Source organism: Pteropus alecto, unplaced genomic scaffold (genome assembly GCF_000325575.1).
Source record: "Pteropus alecto unplaced genomic scaffold, ASM32557v1 scaffold79, whole genome shotgun sequence".
NCBI lineage: Eukaryota > Metazoa > Chordata > Mammalia > Chiroptera > Pteropodidae > Pteropus > Pteropus alecto.
The window spans coordinates 13652660-13669427 of record NW_006494612.1 but is presented as its reverse complement, the minus strand read 5'-3'; the positions used below and the strand labels follow the sequence as shown (position 1 = coordinate 13669427).

At 33.8% G+C, this 16768-nt stretch overlaps 2 pseudogenes; one reads left to right on the top strand and one right to left on the bottom strand.

Moving 5' to 3' along the window:
- The first annotated feature begins 1549 nt into the window (after positions 1 to 1549).
- Positions 1550 to 1669, top strand: LOC112474325 (annotated as a pseudogene).
- A 14487-nt stretch (positions 1670 to 16156) lies between these two features.
- On the bottom strand, positions 16157 to 16279 carry LOC112474390 (annotated as a pseudogene).
- Between the last annotated feature and the right edge of the window lie 489 nt (positions 16280 to 16768).

Genomic DNA, 16768 nt, shown 5'->3' with positions numbered 1-16768 from the left:
AATAATAATTTGATTTTTTCGTCTAAGTACAACAGGGAAGAAAGTAGAGGAATTTTTACAAAAGAAAATTATATGATTTCATTTATGTTTTAAGCAGATCATTAAGACTGTTGTATAAAGCATAGACTATGTAAGTCAAAAGTGAAAATAGGCATTTTGTGTGTGTAAATATACTTGTTATTTATATACATTATATAAAAACTCTGATAGTCTAAAGTTGTCCAGCTCCTTCTTTATATGGTTAAATGTAGCTGTTCGTTTATGACACTTTTGGGGTTTTAGCTTAGATTCCATTATCCCAGATCAAAAGTGATTTCCCTTTCTGTTCTGTTTCTAAAGCGCATTGTCTTCACACACTCATATGGCCCTTTCACATATTATGTTATATTATTTATATATTTCCCTGTACTGCTAAATTGTAATTTTCTAGAGGACAGAAACCATTCTTTATGCATGGTTGGGTCCTTTATAGTGGGAAACAGAACTATCGATTTATACCAGTGATCAGTATATACCTGATCCACAATTTTTTTTTTACATTTCTATTACCAATTTAACATATTTGTCTTAGACTCTATGATTTAAATTTTTGTAAAACGTATCTATTCAGAGTTATGTGAAAAGAACGTTGATCTTATCTTGTAACTTGATGGTTTGGATTATGATTGCTATGACAATCTATTCTTGAGGAACTGTGCATCATATAGTCAAGAGGGCAAGTTCTGGAGCCAAATTCCCTAGGTTCAAAATGCCAACTCTCATACTTACTGGCTTTGTGACCTTGGGCAAGATGATTAACATATTTTTTGTGTGTCTCTCTCTCATATTTAACAAGAGGATGATAATTAGTAATTACTTCATAGGTTGTTAAAATGATTATTTGAGTGAAGATATATAAAGCTCTTAAAACAGTGGCTGGCACATGGAAATCACTCACTAAATGTGAGTTTTAATGAGTCTTCCGAATTTTATACTCAAATATTACTACCTCCTACAAAACTGCATAAGGGAAAACCATCTCTTCTGATGTTTCAATTGGTATAATGTAGTTCATGTTTAGGAGACAGATAAATGTTCTCTATCATTTATAAACCTGAAGAATTCTTCATATATAAATCTGTGTCCTGAGCTCTTACTTTAGGATCGAAGCAGGCAGCTCAGTATTGTTTTGTAGATGGTACTTAATATTAAAAGAATGGGCATAAAAGATTAGCCAGCTCCTGATGCTCACATTAAGACTGACACTTTTGAGAACACACAATTATATATTCACAGTAGCCATAGTTCAAATTAGACTCTTTAAAATTAAACTGACTCCCTTGAGAATGCTCACCTCTAAGCAAATAATGAGATATTTTCTTATGTTAGTATTTGTTAATGAAGAGTTAGAGATTTGAAGGAACATCTTCTTTACCAAAGAACAGATTAATGGATAAGTCTCTGAGGATTAAAAGCAATTAATACCCAAAGACAAATGGCTGGGACATGATCATACTAATCTATAAGAGCTGTAAATTATTTCAGAAACTCTAGTCAAGATTAAATGGCAGTCTACGGCCATGCTACCCTGAACAAGCCCGATCCCATCTGATCTCGGAAGCTAAGCAGTGTTGGGCCTGGTTAGTACTTGGATGGGGAGATCACCTAGGAAGACCAGGTGCTATAGGTGTAAAAAATAAATTGAAAAATAAGGGATTGTAAGATGACAAGGTCCTTGCAATCTGTAGGATCAACCAAGGGTTGCCTCCAAGATTCCATGGCAAAGACCAGTCCTTCAGGGTTTATTATTAGAAAATCATATGTTCTATTTTTTTAACCATCGTGAAAGAGAATTTTTAAGTTTCTGTTTTTGTTTTACATAGCAAAAAACAAACAAACAAATCACATTATTAGATGCTTTGAAATAATTGCTCGCAGTTTAAATTTTTAGCTTGACTTAACGAAACAAATATCAATAAGCAAGCTATATGGGTACATTCCTTTCACAGAGCTGCTATTTGGAAAACTGAAAAAATTCACTTCATTTTTTTCCCCTTGATCCTAGACTAGTCCTAAAGTATCTATTTTCATTAATGTGTCCCTCAATCAACAAAAAGGGAGACTATTTCAGCTGCCTACATTGAGATTAGACATCCTCTAAGTTAAGAGGCGTGGTTAGACTGACCTCAAACTAAACAGAGCTATACCCAGGTTTTAAGAAAAAGAGGAAATGGAATATATTGTGTACCACTTCACACTAGAAAAAAAAAAAATAATAAGGAAGTGAAGTGAGATGGACCAGCAAAGAGATTCCTAAACATTTTTAGCAATGAAAATTTTTTTTGTTATTTGATTATGTAATCATCTTTTTTCTCTCTCTACCAGCTTCTTTCTCATGCCTAGGGAAAAAAAAAAAAGTATGTTAAATTACATGTTGAATTTTTCAAACTATTTCAGTTTGAAAAAAGTGTATGAATTTTTAATAGCACACATGCTACCTAAAATGTCTTGGGATGTTGTAAAGCCAGGGTCATTGATTAATATTCAATAATCAGAAACTTATTATGAAAATCTGTTGTAGTGCTAAAGGTTTAACTTCACTGAAAAGAAATTAAATGATATCTGCCTGTCTTTCTACCTCTTGTTCCTTTTCTTCCTAATTCTTAATGTAAATACCAACTATTGCCTTAGGTGCAAAACTAGATCACAGTTATCTGAGACTCTCCATAGTGCCACATGCTTCCATCAAGTTCTGTTTGAGACCATAGCCCTTTTAAGGGGCTCAGGGAGACAGTAATACTGAGTATGTTCAGTGGCTCAGGGTCCATATTATCCCTTAAAAAACAGAAATACATTTATGACACACCCATATTCCTTTATAAAGATTAACTAAACCACACACATCTCATGCTCTCCCACTACTGCCAAAAAGCTGTACAAAATTTACCTATTCTGATCTCCACTAATGTCTTTTTGTCTACAAATACATGTGATGCCTAAAATTTCACATTTTTATGGGAAATCATTTATTCTTTGAAGCTTTCATAGCTATGCTTGAAAAAGAGAAAATATAAATAAGAAGAGAAATAACAACACAAGGTAAGGAAGGAAAAATACTGACTCTACTAGCAGTGAGTGATGCTGTGGTTGAAGGGAGCATCAACAACTGGGTTGTAATATATGTACATAATTTGCCTGTGTACCTATCTATGTGTGTTTCTGTGTATATATATGATATTACATATTACACGTATTATATATAAACATATATAATGTATTTTATGTCAATTCCAATTAGCAAGATTTTATTAAGTGGATAAGTTGGTGAAGGGTGGTGGGGCTTTGCTCCCATTAATCTACACCAACTTCTTCCAGATTCACTCCAAATTAACACACCATCAAAGTTAGAAAATTGTGCTGTGCTGTGCTATCATAGCCTGAAAATAAGTTCACTTTCGACCAGGTCTTATACCTAAGCCTCTTGTTTAGAAATCCTGTAGCTATCCCTGAGCATTTTACCTATTTCAATCTAAAATGCATGAAAATGAGAAAGATACAACCTTCTTTCAAGGAATTTGTTTCAAGTTTGCGTGTTTATATATACATGGGAATTTAGTTCATTGTTTATAAGGAAAACACTATTTCAAGGAACAATTTCTAAGATAGACACTGCTATGGACATATGTACAATTTCTGAGATGATGAGGCATTTTAAAGACAGAAACAGAACAATAGGTCTCTTAAACATATGCATATTGTCTCAGAAGCCTAGTTGTGCATAAACTGTACAAAAATGTTAAGCCTCATCTTTATCAATGATTTGGTTCTCAGAATCAACATGACTTTGATTAAAGATCACGCGATTCATTCAGCAATGCTGCATTTTAGAATAGTCTATAATTAGTTGGGAATACCTCAACTTCTTGCTCCCAATAAGGTACTGAAGTTTTCTGAATCACAGGATATATAGTCTTCTTCATATAAATCCCCACAGCTAAATGCAGTTTCTTTTATGTAATCAAATTGCTGTATCAACACAGGAGACCAATGGTTATTAATATTAATAAACCCTCAGGCCCCACGTTAAGAACTCTTTACCTGTATATATGTGACTTATTCTCCAGGAAATATGCTTAAAGTAGCACTGCTAGTATGCTAAAAGAGTTAACTCAAAAAAATTTCTTAGGGCATTCATTCTGATACCCCTCAAAATCCATCTTAACCTAGCCCAGATCAGGCAGAGCTATCACTCATTACTCCTGCTTACTCCACTCTTAGGGAAAAAAATGCTTAATTTTTATATTTAAGATAAATACTTGCAGTTTTAGGCAACTCATATGAACACTGTTATTTGGCTTCAAAAAAAATTATTACATTTTTATTAATCCAAAATCTTTTGTATTACCTGCTTTGTCTTTTACCTTAAAATCTCTTTTGAAGACAAAAGACCCTAATTCTTCCCTTGGCTCTAACTAAAGGCAGCACAAATTACAGTTCCCATCTAGGAGGATTTAAATGGAGATGGCTCTTTACTCAGTCTTTCTTTGTGGATTATACCACAGAAATGTTCCAGGGCCAAATTTAAAACACATTTATTTTAGAGTTTGCCAAGTCGGGTATTATTTTGCAATTTTAGTGCTATTTGATTTCTGTGTAAAAGTGTTTTCTTCTGTCTTCACTCTGCTCTTTAAAGCCCATTTACTTCTTACTGTCTCTAATATCTATTTTCAGCAAAGACAGTAAAAAAAGAATGGGAAATTTGAAATGGTTCTGCTTTTGTTTGAAAAACATTATAGTTCTTTCTATAAAATCTAATCAAAAGCTTCCTGCATTATTATTCATTTTACCTTATTGTAATTGGCATAGTATGTATTGTTTATGAAATATTGGAAGCAGGCTGAGAAATGATTCAAATAATACTTGATAGTGGGAAACGCATTTCACTACATTTATATGAAATAAAAGCAGTGACATTTCACTCGCTGACCCCAGTACCGCCCCAAATCCATAGTTAAAGACAACCTAACACTTCTTTGGATTTATATCATTTCTTCTCCTTAAAGGATTAATAGTATTTTCATAATTTTGATTTCATTTAGTTTATAGGATCCTTAGGAGATTGGCACATGTAAATTGCTCTTAAATGTAGAGGATACTCCCTGTAGCACCTGGCCTGGCGATTGTTGAAGTTAAGTCATGTGATTTATGCTTTTAAACACACTCTTACCCTAGATTGGAGATTCCAGTATAACAGCAGTCTGGAGGCCAAATTGTCAACATGATGCATTTTGCTTCATATCAAACCTCAGGAATTCTTAGTCCTGGTCCGAGAGCATCTTGCAAAAAAGATGACTAATGGCCCACTCCTAAAATAAAGGGCCACCAAACAGCTTCAATTATTTACAAAGCTCCTTTAGGAACTCACTCAGACTCCTGAAAGTTGTCTAAAGAACTCTATTCTCTAAAGAACACCATTCACCATTCATATTTTAAATTAAAAACTTTAGGAAGTCTACAATCACATTTTTTATGATAATGATCTCATATTGAGTGCTTACAATGGTCCCACACTATGATGTGAACTTCATATGTATTGTTTCATTTGACCATCTCCACAGCTCTATGAAGTGACTGTTATTGTCACTACCTCATAGGTTTTAGAAATCTTACAGAAAAGTTTAGTCACTTGCTTATTTTCACATGTTCACAAATGTTCACAGAGTTTAAAAACTCTTCTTAAGAATTTTTATTTATAAGATAGGGACAATAACGATTACCTCATAAAGTTTGAAATCTTGTTTTCACCAATCAGGAAACAATATCCTCAAAATTGGTATTCAAAAGACTAGAAGAAAATATGAATAGAAATAGTTTTTTTCCCCAATGGGTTTATAGAAATTTATTTCAGTATATCAGCCTCCAAAAAGGATATTATTATCCAAACTACTCTTTAAAAACTGACTGAAAAAAACACATTTCAGATTACCTTTATGATAACATTTGATGAACATCAGAGTCCCATTTAAAATACCCTATGTCTCTTTCGAACCCTCATAGCTTATGTCAAAACCACCATGCCATTAAGACTTAACATGTTGGAGTGACTGAAAGCATGATAGACAGAGCAAAATTTTGCAAGAAATTCCTAATAGATAATAGGACATCATTAGCACTGGATTCTATACCCATCCTCATCATGGCCTTCTTTGTAGACAAAAGTAAGTTACTCAACCCATACAACTCTCAGGTCTGTGAGAAAATTATTGGCCAGAAGATATTACTCTAAGTTTCCTCATGTTCTCTAATTCTAAGTAATTCTTTAAGTGCTTGTAAAAAGATAATGGCCAGACCATATGGTGGGCCATAGTCAGTGTCATGGTGAATCTGTTCAGTATAGAAGTAAAGCATATGTAACAAAAGGCAAGTCCACATGGGTCTAAAGACTTGGCATGGCACCTCCAAGTGCTAGGGAAGAATGTAGTTTGGTTTTTTAGCTCTATTTATACCCATATAGTAACATTTTTAAATGAACACTTCAGAATTCTTATGAAGAACAATAAAAGACTATTTGTGATCTTGAAGGCAATATTCAAAGAAAAATGTATATTGTTCTCAGATTTTTTAAAAATGAATGTTTAACAGTATCTTTGGCAAAGAGAAATTTGTAAATAACATGGTATGCAGCTGTGTATGGAATAACTAAAAATGGAACTGCAATTTGGTCTTAAATTAGAAACACATCTGAGTTTTGTTAACAATTTGAGAGTGATATTAATTTGTTTCTTTTACTCCTTATTTGTGTATATGTGTCAGAGAGAAGAGAGAAGAAAGAGAGGGAGGAGGAAGGAGAAAGAGAAAAAAGAAAAGGAGAAAATATAGGACAACTAAACATAGATATCACAGTTTATATGCGCACTTCACTCTGCTTACAGTTAAGCTCTCTAAGATGTGCAGAAGTACTTCACCTTGAAAGAGAAAATGACTGAAGTCCTTTCAAAATCAACTAAAAAGGCAGCATGTTTAAGAGAAACCTGTGACTTCTTAGCTGTATAATCTAATAGTTCTCCAACTTTACCACTGCTTCCAATAACACACACACAAATACAAAAACAGAGAAAACCATTAGAAAGTCCTGGGAGATATACAAGTGTGAAAACTATACTTCACTAAATTATAGAATTTAAGGGCATAGAATGGATTTTTGCTTATTACCTGAGCTCAGTAATAATTACTAAATGGCCATAAGTGTTTCTCATTTAGGCCATACTCAACTGTGAATAGGCCAGCTTCCCATGTAGATTCAAAGACATCATATCTATAGCCCAAGCACAAGTCAATTTTATGGTACTAATCTAAGCAATCTAACACATTCTCTGGGAAGCGTATTTAGAACTAAAAATATGAGCATTTGTATTCACATGTATCCTTGAATTCAGACAAAATCAGAAAGAAAAAAATTAAAAATGGATTAACCTTTGTCACGATCTCAGATATTATCAAATTAGTTCCTCAATTACTTTTCAAGCCCTAAGGATTCCAAGCTGACTCCTTTTTGTTTTTTCTAAACTGAGGGATTGCGCCACATTAAATCTGGAACATTAATTTGCATAAGAACAATCCAGGAGCTTGTTAACAGGGATAGTTAATTAACCCCTAATTCAGTAGCTCTGGGTTGGCACCAAGGAATGTACACTTTTAATGAGTGCTCTAGGACCCTGAGTTTAGGAAACGATAGACTGCACCTTGAGAAATGCTGGATGCTTCATTTCTAAGATTCTTTCTAGCTATAAAGTATTTAGACCTTGTAGAACAGAGAATAGTAAAGAGAGGGCAGAGGAGTATATGTGTGTGATGATATAAAGAAAGGACACATTAAAAAATAATAAAAGAGTCACTGATTCATCAACACCTGTTGCCAATATGCCAAGCACAGTACATGCAACTGGTGACAAAGAGATGAAAAACTCCCAATGTACTGGAGGTGACAGATAATAAATAATTATGAGGTAGTAATGTACGTGCGATAATGAAGATGTGCCCTCATAGAGGGGGAGAACTGAAAAGTGGTCAACTGTATCAAAGAGCAGAATACTTGTTGGATTAAAAAAGGATGAGGATAAGAAGAAATCTAAAATGGATTAAGAAAGAGGAAGAAATAAAGGAATCAAAGCAGCTAATGCAACAGGAGGAGGAAAACATAGAAAGACAGCCTATAAAATTAGGCTAAAGTAGGAAGACCCCATGAGAAACTAACAAAAACTGAATTTTGCTCTAGGTCCACTGATTCAATATATACCTATACGGTTGTAATCTCTTTTGCCTTTTTCTCGTAATTTATTTCTACCAAATTTTCTACCACTTTCTAATTGAGTTCTATCGATGTAAGAAACATCCAAACTTGTTTGGAAAGAATTTGTATGAGTTTGTTTTAGCCAAACTGATGACAATTCTCAGGAAGCAAAATCTCAATGGATTGAGATAATGCTCCAACAGATGGCAATTTTGCAGCTTATTTTATACATTAGAACCAGAGGAGACGTAAGTAGGGTTACATGAAATCCACTGGTGGTAGAGTAAGGAGGTGGAAGAAGCAAAGTGGAGAAATCTCTGGGATTGGATAAAAAAATAAAAGAGAGAAACGCATACTTCTTTCACACTGGTGAGTACAGGATAGTTAATAATTAATACTTACAGCATATAGAGACGGTATTCATTTGGAAAACAAAAGAACAATGATAGTTTTATGATCTCGCGTTCTGAAGCTATGCCCTGAGTGGTCTACAGGATAGTTAATAATTAATACTTACAGCATATAGAAACGGTATTCATTTGGAAAACAAAAGAGCAATGATAGTTTTATGATCTCGCGTTCTGAAGCTGTGCCCTGAGTGGTCTGGAAAAAGAGATTACTCTGACATTTCAAAGGTATATTACCTTAGATGCAAAAAGACGATAGACAGGCTCACTTAAGGTAATGATTGACTTTTATCAAGGAAGCTATAGGCCTAGGATGTGACTATCTGCCATGACCCACATTGAGTCAGAAGTTTTTATGTTCAAATCATCTTGTGTGGTTACTTTCAATCTCTGAGTGTGTAGGTACTGCCGTGCTGCCCTCGCATCGCCAAGCCTATCAGGTGTATTATGTGACCCCTTTTGCATCCATAGTTTTTTGGAACAATATTTATATTTCATTTCATTAAAGAAGTTAGGTTGTCAGTGTATCTAGGTACATTAACCATGATATTGTTATCATCCTTTTTTGTATTACCCAACTTCTGAATATTAAGATTTTATTGATCATTCTGAATTACTTGGAATCTGTTGATTATTTCCATTGGTTGTTTTCTCCTTGGAGGATTCAAAGCAAAACTATTTGGAGTTTTTAACTGCTTGACAATCACTTAACCAAATTCCATTTTCCTGTGCTGCAAACTAAATTTAAAGGAAAACTGGGCCCTGATATACAGTATGTATGTGTGTTTGTGTGTGTGCATGTGCATTTAAAAAGGCAAGTTAATTGTTACATCTATGCACAAAAACAGTTTAACATCCTAAAGACTTTAATGACATGTATGAAAATTCTATTCACTTGCCTAAGGTTTTACTTCTGCTGCTGTCGTTTTTATATTTTTTTCCAAAAGAAAAATAACACTTCAGCTCTATCAATCAAATTTATATGAAGCATTTCATAAGAAAAGAAAGAGCATTAATTTTACTTTTTTTCTTCTTTGTAACAGTTTTTATTTAATTTCTTTGTACATAATTCAAATATATAGTTAACATATACATATTTTACATAAATAAATATGATCATATGAATGCTTATTTTAAAATGAATACAGTTTCTTCTTTTTCTATTTTTGCCTTTTGCCTTCTCCTCTTCCTTATTATACTAACAAACTCCATGATCCATATCAAAATCTAATGTCTTTGTTCATATTATCTCCACTGTCATGTAATTTTATATAGATACATAGCTACAGTCATAAGCAGACACACATATATAGCTGATTTTTTTCACTGCTTATTGTATTATGATAGATAAACTGTAATGTGGTTGGTCTCCATCACCCCATCTTCTGTTCTCACCCTTATATAATTCCCTTATTTTACATAGAGTTGGGATCTATGGCTTGTTTCTAATAAATTGAGTATAGCAAAGGTGATTGATGTACCTGATTACATATATGTGATTATGTTACATAAAATTGTAATGCCTGTCTTGATGAAAGACTGTCTTTCCCTTGCGGGTTTTGAGGAAGCAAGTGGCCATATTGGAAAAAAACACAGGACAAGAAGCTGAGGGCAGCCCCCAGCTAACAACCAGCAAGAAACTTGGGCCCTCAGTCCACCAACTTATGAAAAATCGAATGCCGCCTGCAACCATGTGAGCTAGGAAGTGGATCTTTCCCTCGTCAAGCAAGCCTCAGATGAGAACCCAGCCCCAGTGACACCTTAATTGTAGCCTTATGAAACCCTGAGGAGAGGATTTAGTTAAGCTATGGCCAGTCTCCTGATTCAGAAACTGCGAGATAATAAATGTGTGATGTTTCAAGCCACTAAATTTGTGGTAATATTGTTATGCAATATAGATAACTAATATATACATAAAGCAGGATTGTATAGAACATATTAAAGGATAACAGTCTCTGTTTGAGGCCTGACCCCTTGATTATTTAGATAAGATTAACAAAGCAGAGGACTGAAAACAAAATTTCAGACTATTTCTCAAATCTTCCTTCAGGTTCTAAAATGGTTGTGGTTGAAGGGATCAGAGTTAGAGATTGAAGAGAGGTCTTTGCTGGAGAGCTATCAATTTGCTGAGAGTTCCAATTTCTGCTCTCAGGGGGAAGAAAGGTTTACTTAGTGAGAGAAATTTAAAAATAAAAGCCATTTAGGGAGCCTGATATCATGATCTCAGTGCTAACAGAGCTAAAGGTGAGAAAATTGTTAACAGGGAGTCAGTCGGCAGAGTGGAGGGCCATTATCGTGAATTAACTGTGCTCTATGAAAATAATAATAATAATAATAAAAAGGCCAAAAGTGTATCTTTCCTGTGGATAGTATGTAGGCCACAGAATGGAGTCGTTATAAATCCTGCCTAGGATGGAGTGGTGAAGAGGACTTAGCAGAAGAAAGCTGCAGTGCACCAACAGTTGCCCAGGGAACTAATAAGTCAGAAACTACCAGAGAAAAGAGTTACATCAGCCCAAGTCAAGTGACTTGCAGGGAGACATGTCCGGTAATGAGAAGTTCTCCAAAGAACCCACGAACTATCCATTAGAAAGAGTCAGCTTTAAACATATGCCAAGTGCAAAGAGTGCCAACTCAGGGTAATTTGGTCGCATAAAATTCTTCCTGATCCTTTATGTATTTTTCCTTCTCTCTTCCTCCACCACCACTCCTTTGATGCTGGAGGAGTCAGAAACCATGATTAGCCAATTGTGGGAGGAAGAGAAACACAGGCAGGTGGACAACCTCCCCTTTAACATCAAACCAGAGCTGAATGAAGTCTTTAATTATTACACTGACTGGATGTATTAATTACTGAACATTTTAAGTCAAAATGATTAAAAGATGTTTTATTATCTAATAGTGATCAATAAACTATAAGTTTGCCCTATATTTTATCCAATAGCAGAAATTCTAGAGCTCTACTAAATAGTTGTGTAAGAGATGTTGAGGGTGAGAAATATTGTTTGATTGTATCCTATTGATCCCTTTTTCAATGTTTTCCTGTTTTTCTCATGCAACTAAACTTCATGAAAATTCTCACAAGTCACCTCATGTAACTGTAACACATTTATTAATAATGGTTTGAATAAATCATAAATCTATTTGACATAGTGATGGGAAAACTCTTATCCCCTATCGGTTTTTATTTGCTCATTCTTCTTTGACAGCATTCTTGATATTAAACATGCACCAACTAACATGAATCTATATAAATTTTTAAAATATTGATGCTTTTCATATCTAAGATATTCTAGGAATAAAATTTTTTGATTGAAATATATATAAATAAATTTATATATATAAACACTTTACATTTCCACTAGTAATGAATGAGAGTGATTAGAATGATTTTTCATTATGGCTCAAACAGTAGTATATGTTACAACTCTTCAATTTTGCCAGTCCAATGGGTACAAAGTTATAATCACTGTTATATTAACTTGTATTTCTTTAAAGAGCAGTGAATCTGAGCATTTCATGATTTTGAAGAACACAGATTTTTATATTGAAGAGGTTTTTATAAAGATATGCTACAATGCTTACCTAGACTTGATAAATTTAAGACCAAGAGAAGTTTGACTGACCTGCCAGGGTCACACAGTTCCTCATTAGCACATTTGAATTAAGCTGTGCGAGTATGGTCTCTTATGTTTCAAAGCAATGCTGCTTTAATCACAAGACATCCTTTATCTTGGAAATATTTGATTAGTGAATAAATAAGAGGTATAGAAAATAAGCACCATGAGTTCCAAGAAGAGGGAGAGAGGTCACCATGAGCTATAATAAGCAGAGAACAGAAAGAGTAAATATTTAGAAGTAATGGAAAGAAAAAGCAATTTGAGAGAAAGAGAATATGGCACGCATAGAAGTTTTTTTTAATGACAATGGCAAAAGGTAAAATTGTACACGTAGGCTTAAAATATATTTTACTATCAATATCAGGTTAAGGTATTTGCACTTTATGTTATAAACAAAGATGAAGCATTTGGGATGGGAACATAGAATAAAAAACAGTATTTTAGAAAAAGTGGTATGGAATGTCTACACAGAACAGAGTTTTTGAAATATAAATTTAAAATTTTTATTTTTCTTCACAAAGTGTTATTTTTTAGTTCCTAATACTTATTGTACTATAATAGAAGGAGAGAGAGAGAAGAGATATAAATAGATACATACATATCGTTTTTAAGATGAATAGATGTTTGAGTACATTGCTTATTAACAACAGCTCTTGCTGGTAAAACACCACTTTTGTCACTGTAGAGATAATATATTGAACATTTATTATGACTCATGCACTATGCTGAACATCTTTTAATATTTATGGTTATATTTTTATGACTATAAATTTATGGCAATATCCAACCCTCAAATTTTAAGCTCTGTCAGGTCAAAGAAATATATTTATTATGCACATGTATTATTATTTAATGTATCTAACACCTACCTAACTGGGTGCTCTTTAAGTATAATGTAACATCTGGAGTCAAACTACTGTGGTTCAAATTTTGGGTCCATGATTGACTAGCTGTGTGATTTTGAGCAAGCTATTAGACCTGAGCCTAATTTTCAAATCTATCAAATAAGGATAATAAAGTACTTACTTCAGAAGGCTGTAATGAATAGTAACTGAGATGACTTGTGGCATGGTGCTTAGTACATAATTGGCACATAACACATGCTGGTTATTAATATTAAAGTAGAAAGATAGTTAAAACATTTTTAATTCAACATAGTCTCTTAAATTCAGAATGTAGAAATCAGGGAAGCCTCAAAAAGTCCAACAATAGATATAAATTTTAGGGCAAAAAAGAGTGTCATTTAGCTTCTTATTAGTAAAACTTTTTTAAATAAATCAACTTTTTTCTAGTCTAAATTCTACTGTTTTTTTTTTCTCTTTCACTAAAACAGAGAACTCCAGTCCCTATCAAGAACTATAACATCAGTCTGACATACAAAGTGTGAAAGCTGTGTGATGATAAGCTCGTAATCCTTTAAGCACCTGTTCCATTTGCGCACTCAGTGATCACCTCAATAAGGCGACAGGACACAGTTAAATAAAGCTTATGAAAGAATAAGATATTGCCAAAAATAAGACATTATTTATTATATTATTGGAAAAGAGATAGGTAACCATCTCACAAACAATTTGATGTTATTCATTTGGGATACATTTGCTAGGCAATGCTTTTATCACAGTGATTCAGGAAAAAGTAACTGCCAAACATTTTATCAAACACTTGGAAAAAGAAAAGCTGTGGAGGCAGATTTTGGCTAGCATCTGTTCTCTCTTTTCCCTTCATATCTAGCCATAAATCATATATATCACAATCTTTAACTTTACAGTGTTTAAAGCTTTTAAAATTTTCACTGTAAGAAAGGATCATAATTTCTTTAATCTCTATAATCTGTAGGAAGTTTTTTCTAATAAAAGGTTTGAATCACTTGAGTAAAATAAATCTCGATCTTTCAGATAGTAAAGGACAATAATAAGAGTGTTATCTGGATCTTATTTCAACTGCTCTGCTCAGCTTAATTGCAACAAATTCCATCATCCTTTCCAATTTGATTGTCTCTATCAAATATTTTTAAATCCCAATCCGTGCCTTGGAGGGAAACCTTGCTTATTGGCCTCAATATAATTATCAGCAGTCATCCGTGAAGCACAGCATGTATTGTACAAATATTTGGACTGATCATCTAGTGTGCCAGGAACTTTAAAACTTGTCTTGCTTCACACATGATTTATCCTCTAAAAATATTGACAGACACTGTTAACTTGAAAAGAGAAGAAAAAAATAGATGTGGGTGGGTGAAAGGGAGTGGTACTCAGTGTTTGAAAGGCAATTTTGGACCAATGCTATTTACAGGAAAATAGAAAGGGTCAGAAGCAATGGAAATGTCATAATTCAACATTCAAAGAAATAAAGAAACAGGAATAAACAAGCAAGAAAGTCCTGTGATGATTCCTCTCCTCTGGATATTTCTCGGTTCTCTTTCTTCAAAGCTTATTAATGGCACCATAAGTAATTTCACTGAGAATCAAATAAATGAACCTTATTAGTGCAGCCTTTCTATTGGCAACCCATGAAAAGAGACACAAATTAGGAGCGAGACTTTGAACAAGTCACTTCACCTATTACGCTTCAGTTTTCTCAACTGCAAAATATGTGTTTTGACTAGACCATTGCCACTCTACAGTAGCTCTAATTTCTAGAATTTGTATATGCATGGCTGATTTGGCTGTCAAGAGAATTTAATAATCCAAACAACAGATTAAATTAGCTATAGCAATTTCTGAATCAACAAAGCAATTAAAAAATTAATTGACTTGGCTTTTTTATTGCTTAAAGAGAATATACATTTAAAAGAATGGAAACTGATGCAGCCTCAGAGATCATAGTTTAAAAAATTTACCAAGAGAACCAAACAAAAATAAATTATATGGGTACATGATTATGGAGTGATGTTCGAAGTTTAAAATATAACTTTAAAGATTTCAGTGTTTAAAGAAAAAGAATCTATTAAAAAGCAAGAGGGCATAAATAACCCAAAAAACTTTTCTTTTCCTCTTTTTAACAAAACAAATTTTATAGAGTCAACCAAAAATATATCTCTGAAAATAAGAGGAAAGAAACTAGGGGAATTTAGAACAGGAAATTAGAACATAATGTAAGCTCGAAAAGCATTTGTTGAATAAATGAATATTAAGTTTATCTGCTATCAATATAATGAAATGGGGTTTCCGTTTCTTGTCTGAGCATGTCCCCATGAATACTTAGGATCTTTGAGGTTATCATGAATACTTCCTCATTCTGAACTCCTTAACACTCCCATGACCTACCCGCAATCAATAAATTGATTCAGAAAAGATGTATTTTGCATCTCTACTACTGACCCACCGCTCCCTCTCAGAGTGAAGAACTCTTTGATGAGGCCCTACTCCCTTGCTCTTGGCTTCAGGCTGCTTCTCTTTTACCCCATGAGGAAATATTTACACACCTTCAATCCCAAAACCCAACTAGAAAAACTGAACAAGTAGAAATTGCTTTTATTAATTTTCGTATAATTCAATAATAGAATGAAAAGAGTGAGACAAGTATGAAAATTTAATTTGGTTAGATTGAATGGTGGCTTATCAGTCAACACACACTCATCACCTACCTACCATACAAAAATCACCTGGCTTACTAATTGAAAATATAAGACACAGACCATGGTCAAAGAGCTCACATTTTCACTATTTATGGAGATAACAAAACATATATACAATGTTAAGAAAAAATAGTGATTCAAGTGTACTAAATGAATAATTGACCAATAACCACACATGCACACAATTATTCTCTGAGTTTCAAGGAGGATATAATACCTGTAAGCTACCAAGAGCTCCTAATGTTTCTTGGAGGAAAATGGTCTTTTTTATTATTATTATTTATGCCTACAGCACCTGGTCTTCCTAGGTGGTCTCCCATTCAAGTATGAACCAGGCCCAACCCTGCTTAGCTTTCGAGATCAGAGATCAGACATTGAGCTTGTGCAGGGTGGTATGGCTATAGACCATGGACCGTGGATCCACTGGGGTGTGAACCCAGGAACTTCTGCATGTAAAGCAGACGTGCTAACTGCTACACTATGAAAATAGTCTTGATTGAGACCATATGTAGATGGATACAAGCTATAACACAGACATATCCAATTGACAGATTTAACAAACAGATGAAGAGTTGGGGGTAATGAAGAGACCTATAGATCAATAGGTAGGAGATTGGATTCAGCTTCATCTATGCCACCAACTAACTCAATAGCCTCAATTTTTCAGTAACCACTTCTCAACTTTTGGAATTGTGCCCTATTTACAAAAGGTTGAGTAAATGACAATTAAGGTCCTTTTCTGTTCTAATATTCCAATCCTGTTCAGAATGAGGGTATTAGTTGAACTCTTTTTCAGAGAGATACTAAACTAGCATTCAGTACCTAAATTTCGAAGCTACCAATGCAATATCATGTAGGAAATTAGAGCAGGTATTTCCTATGACATTCTTGACCC